Source organism: Bos mutus, chromosome 19 (assembly GCF_027580195.1).
Source record: "Bos mutus isolate GX-2022 chromosome 19, NWIPB_WYAK_1.1, whole genome shotgun sequence".
Classification (NCBI taxonomy): domain Eukaryota; kingdom Metazoa; phylum Chordata; class Mammalia; order Artiodactyla; family Bovidae; genus Bos; species Bos mutus.
In genome coordinates, this window is record NC_091635.1 from 62,310,751 (window position 1) to 62,321,486 (window position 10,736).

Below are 10,736 nucleotides of genomic sequence, written 5' to 3' on the forward strand. Positions count from 1 at the left end.
CTTTTATTAGTGATTTTCCTTCTATAGTGCTTCCTGAATGGCACTAGTGGTAAAGAATCTGCCTGCCAGTGCAGGAGACATAAGAGACATGGGTTCAATCCCTGAAAGAGCCTTTGGATGAGGGTATGGTAACCCATTCCAGTATTCTTGCCTGGAGAATCCCATGGACAGAGGAGCCTGGCAGGCTACAGGGTCAACAAGAGTTGGACACGACTGAACATCTGAGCACTTCCCTCCATAGGGGAATATATGAAGCATTTTTTTGCGTCCAAATTATAATTTTCTGAAAGAGAGTATTTAGCTTAGCCTTTTTGGTTAATTTTTATTATTGTTTATCTTGCTTAATCAAATCAGACAGCAAACAGGGAAGGAATTGGACACAATATCTGACTACATTTGTGAAACTTTTATATATATTGATCTTTCTTTTACCTGAGAACATTTAACTTTGTCTAAAAGTATTTAAACATCCAAAATTAATAGGACTAAAAATAGTTAAATGTCAAAATGTTGTGTTTTAATCAATTAGATGTATTTTAATTCAGTAATTTGGAATTGTAATGGTGGAACCTTATGATCTTGAATATAAAAGCTTTGTCTCTTACATTCTTATACTTTTAACTTTATCATTTCTTGGAAAATAACCATTTATAATTATAATTTCTACTTTTAAGTTAATTCAGAAGCATTTATGAAGTAGTAAATTAGGGTAGAGCCTTATGCCACATCTTTATAGAATGAGTTATTAGATATAATATTAAGGGTAAAAAAGATACATAAATAGTCAATAGAACATTGTGTTAGATGTTTTAGACCAGGTATTATTATATTATAGAATAGGTTGATTGGGGGAAAAAATCATGGAAGTTCGATGATGGCTTGACTGTAAGAAGTAGTTAGTTTATCTGCTTTTTCCATTCTCACACCATAATTTAAATTAAAATGATGAGACATATGGATTTTATTAGAATGTAGATGTAACTTCATAATTCATTTAAGATTTTTTTCTGCAGATGAGCTTATAGATCCTGATTTCAAATCAAATATCCCCAAATCACAGAACACAAGTGTGTCAGAAAGTAACTGAGAAATGATTAAGATCAAAGCCCATGTCCTAGTCCAATTGTACAAAATGCAGTCAAGAAATGTAAATTTAGAAAGAGAAGATCAATTAAAAATTGCAGAAACAAATCTCACTGTCATGATGGAATTTGTCCACCTGGGTTTCACTGATACTCCCAATTTCAGTGGTTTCTTTTTGGGATATTCTTAGTCATCTACATGATTATCCTGTTGGGGAAGGGTGTCATAATTATAATAACCAGAGTAGATGCCACTCTTCAGACACCTATGTATTTTTCCCTCTGCAATTTTTCTTTCCTAGAAATCTGTTACATATCCATCACTGTTCCAAGGATGCTCATGGACATTTGGACCCAGACAGGAACCATTTCTTTTTTCACTTGCGCTACACAAATGTGCTTCTTTCTTATGCTGGGAGCCACTGAGTGCTTCCTCCTGGCCGTGATGGCCTATGACCACTGTGTGGCCATCTGTGACCCTCTGCACTATCCCCTGGTCGTGCACCTCCTGGTCTGCATCAGGCTGGTGGTTGCCTCCTGGATCAGTGGTGCTCTGGTCCAAATAACCCAGACATGCCAGATTTTCTTTCTGTCTTTCTGTGGCTCCAACACAGTCAATCATTTCTTCTGTGACATTCCACCATTGTTAAAACTGGCTTGTAGAGACATGTTTGTTAATGAGATGGTGGTCTATATATTTGCTATATTGTTTGTCACTGTTCCCTTTGTGTTGATACTTGGATTCTATATTAGAATTATCTCCACCATCCTAAAGTTGCCAGAAAACACAGGAAGGACCAAAGCTTGCTCTTCCCACATCACTGTTGTACTTTTATTCTACGGATCAGCCACTGTCACCTACTTAAAGCCTAAATCAAATGAGCATGAAGGAATAGACAAACTGATATCTCTTTTCTACACCATTTTGACTCCAATGTTCAATCCTATCATATATAGCCCACGGAACAAAGACGTTTGAAAGGCAATGAGAAAATATCTTCCCTAATTATCAGGATTATGAGACATTTGAAATAATACAGAAATTATGCTGCATTTATGTATGTAATTTGTTCACAGACTTAACTGAAATTTACTGTTCAGTATTGTCCTAAATTTTGAAATAATCTCATGCTGTAATTTCCTTTTAGTAGAGAATTATGTCCTCAAGTTTAAGGCCATTTGTGTTCATTTATTTAGTAATGTTTTACTTTTAAAGATCAGTTTTTTTCCTCACTGTAAACTAGTAAATAGATATGTCTAAATAAACAATAAGGTGTGATATTCAGGATGAGCTATAATTGAAATTATGCCGTTTTCCCTTTATTTTCAATGCCTTTCTATACTCTACATTTATATTCTCTATTAAATAAATAAAACGCCCTCAGATGCTACAAAATCATCACTAAGTTTTCTTCATAGGGAAAAATAGCTTACATATGTAAGGGTATAAGTATGAGAAGTACTTATAAAAACAGTTATGTGTAGTGTCAATGCTTATTGCAGCACTATTTTTCTAAGCAAAAAAAGGAAAATGAATGTTCATATTGAGAAAGGTTTTAATAAACATTGTGCATAAATATGATAGAAAAATATAGAGTCATTACCAAAAAAACAACATCACATCTATTTGCTAAGGGCCCCCAATAAATCATTTATTCTTGTATACATTTTTTTTTTTTTTTGTCGTTCCTTCCTACACTGACCCTTTGTTTAGCTATATGATTACCTTTGGCAAGGAAACTTTAGTAAATATGAATAGCACTTTGACATTAGAATTTGTCCTTTCTAACAATGGAAATCTTTTAATCACTGTGTTAAAAAGTTCACTCTACACTCCTGGACAAATAAAGAGCACATAGAAAGAAGCTACAGCTCATGTATAAATGATATAAAGATGTAATCAAATTCAGCAGATTTGCAATCCGCTACTTTAAGGATTTTTGAATCAATTATACAACATTATTTACAACTTATTTAAACTGTATATTATTCATTGATGTTAAAAATTTCTCTGTTTCTTTCTATACTGAAATGTGCATTTTAATTGTTGTTTTAGAATACTCATATATGGTAAAATTTTCTAAGTACTTTCATGTCTGAAAATGTATTTCACAAAGTTAATATCTTTGGACTAAAATAAAAGTCTCTCTGCTGAATACTGTAGATCAAAATTTGAATGACCTTCAGTATTACTACAAAGGAGTAAAGCACACACACTGTTAGATGCTGGGAAGTGAAGTGAAGTTGCTCAGTTGTGTCTGACTCTTTGCTATTCCATGCACTGTAGCCTACCAGGCTTCTCCATTCATTGAATTTTCCAGGCAAGAGTACTGGAGTGGGTTGCCATTTCCTTCTCCAGGGGATCTTCCCAACCCAAGGATCAAACCCAGATCTTCTGCATTGCAGGCAGACTCTTTACCATCTGAGCTACCAGAGAAGCCCCTAGTGAGGATAAAAATGCATGACCTACTTTTTTTAGGTCTACAGTTCTCAATACAATAGCATGTGCATCTTTACATTTTTAAGGAAAAAAAAAATACCAAAAAAGAACAAAAACTGTAAAACTAAACAACAAACAAATAAAACTAAAACCAACCAAACAACCAAAAAAAAAAAAAAATCAAATTATGTTCTATGGGCACAATGGAATTAAATGCAAATGATATTTTGTGAGTGGTGGGGAATGATGAAGGGAGGGAGTATGAGAAAATTTACATAAATGATAGACATGTTCCTCATCTTGGTTGAGATGGTGGTTTCACTGGTGTACACATGTGCAAAATATGTCTAATTAGAAGCTTTAAATATTCACTGTTTATTACACTTTATGCATTAGGACTTCCCTGGCAGCTCAGCTGGTAAAAAAAATCCACCTTCAATACAGAAGATGCTGGTTCAATTTCTGGGTCTGGAAGATCCACTGGAACAGGGACAGGTTACCCACTTCAGTATTCTTCAGCTTCCCTTGTGGCTCAGCTGGTAAAGAATCCACCTGAAATCAGGAGACCTGAGTTCAACCCCTGGGTTGGGAAGATCCCCTGGAGGAGGGAACAGCTACCCACTCCAGTATTCTGTCCTGGAGAATTCCATCACCTGCATGGTCCATAGAGCCCCAAAGAGTTGGACACGACTGAGCGACTTTCAATTTCACACATTAGCAAAATGTTAAAAAGAAATTTTTAAAAGATTGGGGTTGAAAGTAGAAAATTTCATTAAAAGAAAACGAAGAGTAATTGTTACTATCAGTCTTGATCTACCAGCAATGTCAAACAAATATCTAGCCAGTAGTAACATGACACTATTGGTAATTTCATATCAGAAATAAACTAAAAACAATATGGTAAATACAAGAATAAATATCACATATTATACTTCTATTTTATTTTCAATACATATGTGTTTTTAAAACAAGCATTTTAATATTTTAATTATATAATGCGAGTTCATAAAAGGTATCATCAGATCAGATCAGATCAGTCGCTCAGTCGTGTCTGACTTTTTGTGACCCCATGAATCGCAGCACGCCAGGCCTCCCTGTCCATCACCGACTCCCGGAGTTCACTCAGACTAACGTCCATAGAGTCAGTGATGCCATCCAGCCATCTCATCCTCTGTCGTCCCATTCTCCTCTTGCCCCCAGTCCCTCCCAGCATCAGAGTGTTTTCCAGTAAGTCAACTCTTCGCATGAGGTGGCCAAAGTACTGGAATTTCAGCTTTAGCATCATTACTTCCAAAGAAATTCCAGGGCTGATCTCCCTCAGAATGGGCTGGTTGGATCTCCTTGCAGTCCAAGGGACTCTCAAGAGTCTTCTCCAACACCACAGTTCAAAAGCATCAATTCTTCAGCGCTCAGCATTCTTCAGAGTCCAACTCTCACATCCATACATGACCACAGGAAAAACCAAAGCCTTGACTAGACAAACCTTTGTTGGCAAAGTAACGTCTCTGCTTTGAATATGCTATCTAGGTTGGTCATAACTTTCCTTCCAAAGAGTAAGTGTCTTTTAATTTCATGGCTGCAGTCACCATCTGTAGTGATTTTGGAGCCCAGAAAAATAAAGTCTGACACTGTTTTCCCATCTATTTCCCATGAAGTGATGGGACCGGATGCCATGATCTTCGTTTTCTGAATGTTGAGCTTTAAGCCAACTTTTTCACTCTCCTCTTTCACTTTCATCAAGACGCTTTTTAGTTCCTCTTCACTTTCTACCATAAGGGTGGTGTCATCTGCATATCTGAGGTTATTGATATTTCTCCCAGCAATCTTGATTCCAGTTTGTGTTTCTTCCAGCCCAGCATTTCTCATGATGTACTCTGCATAGAGTTTAATAAACAGGGTGACAATATACAGCCTTGACGAACTCCTTTTCCTAATTGGAACCAGAATGTTGTTCCATGTCCAGTTCTAACTGTTGCTTCCTGACCTGCATACAAATTTCTCAAGAGGCAGATCAGGTGGTCAGGTATTCCCATCACTTTCAGAATTTTCCACAGTTTATTGTGATCCACACAGTCAAAGGCTTTGGCATAGAAAATAAAGCAGAGATAGATGATTTTCTGGAACTCTCTTGCTTTTTCCATGATCCAGCGGATGTTGGCAATTTGATCTCTGGTTCCTCTGCCTTTTCTAAAACCAGCTTGAACACCAGGAAGTTCATGGTCCACATATTGCTGAAGCCTGGTATGGAGAATTTTGAGCATTACGTTACTAGCGTGTGAGATGAGTGCAATTTTGCGGTAGTTTGAGCATTCTTTGGCATTGCCTTTCTTTGGGATTGGAATGAAAACTGACCTTCTCCAGTCCTGTGGCCACTGGTGAGTTTTCCAAATTTGCTGGCATATTGAGTGCAGCACTTTCACAGCATCATTTTCAGGATTTGAAATAGCTCAACTGGAATTCAATCACCTCCTCTAGCTTTATTCATAGTGATGCTTTCTAAGGCCCACTTGACTTCACATTCCAGGATGTCTGGCTCTAGGTCAGTGATCACACCATTGTGATTATGTGGGTCATGAAGATCTTTTTTGTACAGTTCTTCTGTGTATTCTTGCCACCTCTTCTTAATATCTTCTGCTTCTGTTAGGTCCATACCATTTCTGTGCTTTATCGAGCCCATCTTTGCATGAAATATTCCTTTGGTATCTCTGATTTTCTTGAAGAAATCCCTACTCTTTCCCATTCTGTTGTTTTCCTCTATTTCATTGCATTCGTTGCTGAAGAAGGCTTTCTTATCTGTTCTTGCTATTCTTTGGAACTCTGCATTCAGATGTTTATATCTTTCCTTTTCTCCTTTGCTTTCTGCTTTTCTTCTTTTCACAGCTATTTGTAATGCCTCCCCAGACAGCTATTTGGCTTTTTTGCATTTCTTTTCCATGGGGATGGTCTTTATCCCCGTCTCCGGTACAATGTCACAAACCTCAATCCATAGTTCGTCAGGCACTCTATCTATCAGATGTAGGCCCTTAAATCTATTTCTCACTTCTACTGTATAATCATAAGGGATTTGATTTAGGTCATATCTGAATGGTCTAGTGGTTTTCCCTACTTTCTTCAATTTAAGTCTGAATTTGGCAATAAGGAGTTCATGGTCCGAGCCACAGTCAGCTCCTGGTCTTGTTTTTGCTGACTGTATAGAGCTTCTCCATCTTTGGCTGTAAGAATATAATCAATCTGATTTCGGTGTTGACCATCTGGTGATGTGCATGTATAGAGTCTTGTGTTGTTGTCCAAGGAGCTGTGGCCGCGCGGGTGCAGGAGGGCCTAGAGGAGCTATCCCACGTTGAAGGTCAGGAAGGGCGGTGGTGAGGAGATACCCCTCGTCCAAGGTAAGGAGCAATGGCTGTGCTTTGCTGGAACAGCCGTGAAGAGATACCCCACGCCCAAGATAAGAGAAACCCAAGTAAGATGATAGGTGTTGAAAGAGGGCATCAGAGGGCAAACACACTGAAACCATACTCACAGAAAACTAGTCAATCTAATCACACTAGGACCACAGTGTTGTCTAACTCAATGAAACTAAGCCATGCCTGTGAGGCAACCCAAGACGGGCTGGTCATGGTGGAGAGATCTGACAGAATGTGGTCCACTGGAGAAGGGAATGGCAAACCACTTCAGCATTCTTGCCTTGAGAACCCCATGAACCGTATGAAAAGGCAAAATGATAGGATACTGAAAGAGAAACTCCCCAGGTCAGTAGGTGTCCAATATGCTACTGGAGATCAGTGGAGAAATAACTCCAGATAAAATGAAGGGATGGAGCCAAAGCAAAAAGAATACCCAACTGTGGATATGACTGGTGATAGAAACAAGGTCCGATGCTGTAAAGAGCAACATTGCATAGGAACCTGGAATGTCAGGTCCACGAATCAAGGCAAATTAGAAGTGGTCAAACAAGAGATGGCAAGAGTGAATGTCGACATTCTAGGAATCAGCAAACTGAAATGGACTGGAATGGGTGAATTTAACTCAGATGACCATTATATCTCATACTGCAGGCAGGAATCCCTCAGAAGAAATGGAGTAGCCATCATGGTCAACAAAAGAGTCCGAAATGCAGTACTTGGATGCAATCTCAAAAATGACAGAATGATCTCTATTCGTTTCCAAGGCAAACCATTCAATATCAAAGTAATCCAAGTCTATGCCCCAACCAGTAACACTGAAGAAGCTGAAGTTGAACGGTTCTATGAAGACCTACAAGACCTTTTAGAACTAACACCCAAAAAAGATGTCCTTTTCATTATAGGGGACTGGAATGCAAAAGTAGGAAGTCAAGAAACACCTGGAGTAACAGGCAAATTTGGCCTTGGAATACAGAATGAAGCAGGGCAAAGACTAATAGAGCTTTGCCAAGAAAATGCACTGGTCATAACAAAGGTATCATAGGTCTTAGGGTAATTTGGTATGTAATGAACAAGTGTTCAGTTTCTACTAATGTCCAGTAGCAAGTTAAGAGTTCAATATTAAAAAGATGAGCACTTTGAAGAGAATGAAAGAGTCTTACTCAAAAATCCTAAAGGCTTGAGCTATAATTCACCTTTGGGGACCTGTCAAAGGCTTCAAGCAGCATCCCTATTTGCCACGGACACTTCAAACACCATTGGATTTACTGAAAAATATGGACCAGGTGATAGAGAGGCCTAGATAACAGCTTGAACCTATTTCAGAGCCTTCTGTTGTTCTAGGCTTCATTCAAAACTAGCAAGTTTTTGGGTCACCTGGGAACTGGATCACAGGAACATACTTAATAAAATGAATATGTTGCTTCCCAACTCTAAAAAGGCCTAGTATATCTGACCCTTCTTTCTTTGATCTAGGAGACAACAGATGCAGCAATGACTATTCATCTGAGAAGAGCTATCTTAATATACTCCACTTCACTTGCCCACTAGAAATTTCACTGAATCAGAAGACCCTTGAAATTTGGTCATGTTTATTTCTTACCCAGTATAAGAAAAGTAAGAAAGTACTTTACCAACAAGCCAGAGCAGTTGCTGCTTCTTGTTCCCTCAGTCTGGTCAGCATCATACCATCAATGTTAGGACCAGCATTATATTCCTTGTAAGACAAAGATGATGAAGGGCTCTACAAACTAAATTATGATGGAGAGATGGAGAGCTCATACAGCCTTGAAGTGAGTGAGTGAAGATGTGTTGTTGGTTTTGCTAGCAGAAAGCAAACTCTGTCTTGTTGGCTGCACAGACAATGTGGAGAAGAACACCAATAGTTTCATGCCACGGTCTGGGGATGTGGTCATTTGCTCAACCAGTGAAACTACATCTGGTTCATCAGGAGCAACTGAAGACACCTGGTTAAGACAACTGAAGACACTTGGTTAAACTCATGCTAATTACTCTTTTCTTCAATATTTGTCTTCTAGATAATTCAAATGGGAGAGCTAAATGGGAATATAGGAAGAATTATCATCACTGTGTCGTTTAAGTCCTTGTAGCACCTGGGTTTCCCAGGTAGTGATGGTGGTAAAGAACCTGCCTGCCAATGTACGAGACTTAACAGATGCAGGTTCGATCCCTGAGTTGGGATGACATTGATTCCAAGAATCTCATGGACAGAGGAGTCTGGTGGGCTACAGTCCATAGGGTCTTAAAGAGTAGGACACAACTGGAGCGACTTAGCACACATGCATGCACTCAGACAGTATCGATCTCTGTAACACCTTCAGGAATGTAGTACTACTGTAAAAATTTCCCAGAAATGGTTAGTTTAAATGGCTTCCATTTGGACTATCTCACCATGACACCCCTAACTTCACAGTTTATGGAACCTATGTGGGGATGCTGCCAACTGCTAAGAATATCTATTCTAATTATACATTCTGGAACATGGAAAATAACTATAGAATGAGTTCAGGAACTCCCCTGGACTCACTATGAGGTGAATCTGAGCTAAAGTTCTGTTGATCATTCAACCCCCATAAAGTTCTACTTTCACTGGATGACCACAGTGGTAACTTGGGTCTCTTGGAATCAATGTCATTTCATAACCAGTTTTTTGTTCAGTTCAGTTGCTCATTTATGGCCAACTTTTGCAACCCCATGGACTGCAGCATGACATGCCTCCCTGTCAATCACCAACTCCTGGAGCTTACTCAAACTCAAGTCTATTGAGTCAGTGATACCATCCAACAAACTCATCCTACATTGTCCCCTTCTTCTCCCACATTCAAACTTTCCCAGCATCAGGGTCTTTTCCATTGAGGCAGTTCTTCACATCAGTTGACCAAAGTATTGGAATTTCAGCTTCAGCATCAGTCCTTCCAATGAATATTCAGGACATCCTAAAGGACTGATCTCCTTTAGGATGGACTGGTTCGATCTCATTGCAGTAAAAGGAATTCTCAAGAGTCTTCTCCAACACCACAGTTCAAAAGCATCAATTCTTCTGCACTCAGTTTTCTTTATAGTCTAACTCTCACATCGATACATGCCTATTGGAAAAACCATAGCTTTGACTAGACAGACCTTTGTGGGCAAAGTAATGTCTTGTTTTTTAGCATGCTTTCTAGGTTGGTCATATGTTTTATTCAAAGGAGCAAGTGTATTTTAATTTCAAGTCTTCAGTCACCATCTACAGTGATTTTGGAGCCCCCAAAATAAAGAATCCAGTAGTTTCAGAAAATAATGTTTATTTCCTTTTCCCAAGTGCATTTACCTTGATAAAATCTTTGAGTCCTTTTGGGGAGGGTGGTATAAATATTACAAATAAAAATTCTGGCTATTGTCACATGCTTCTCTAGAGGACTCAAACTCCCATTCATTGAAAGGTTTCTGAGGCTGTAAAGTGGCTCATTTCTGGGAAGTAATGAGGAACCAAGACTATCTATTTTAATAATTTTAATTCAATTTTGGCTGATTTAAGTCAGTAGGTGCACAATATGCTACTGGAGATCAGTGGAAAAATAATTCCAGAAAGAATGAAGAGATGGAGCCAAAGCAAAAACAACAGCCAGTTATGGATGTGATTGGTGATGGAAGCAAGGTCCAATGCTGTAAAAAGCAATATGGCATAGAAACCTGGAATGTTAGGTCCATGAATCAAGGCAATTTGGAAGTGGTCAAATAGCAGATGGCAACAGTGAACTCTGAAATTTTAGGAATCAGCGAAAATGGACTGAAAAGGAAGAATTTAATGCA

The 10,736-nt window shown here is 38.5% G+C and overlaps 1 pseudogene; it reads left to right on the plus strand.

Moving 5' to 3' along the window:
* Positions 1-1,132: 1,132 nt before the first annotated feature.
* LOC102280161 (olfactory receptor 10AG1-like) lies at positions 1,133-2,088 on the plus strand (annotated as a pseudogene).
* Positions 2,089-10,736: the final 8,648 nt, after the last annotated feature.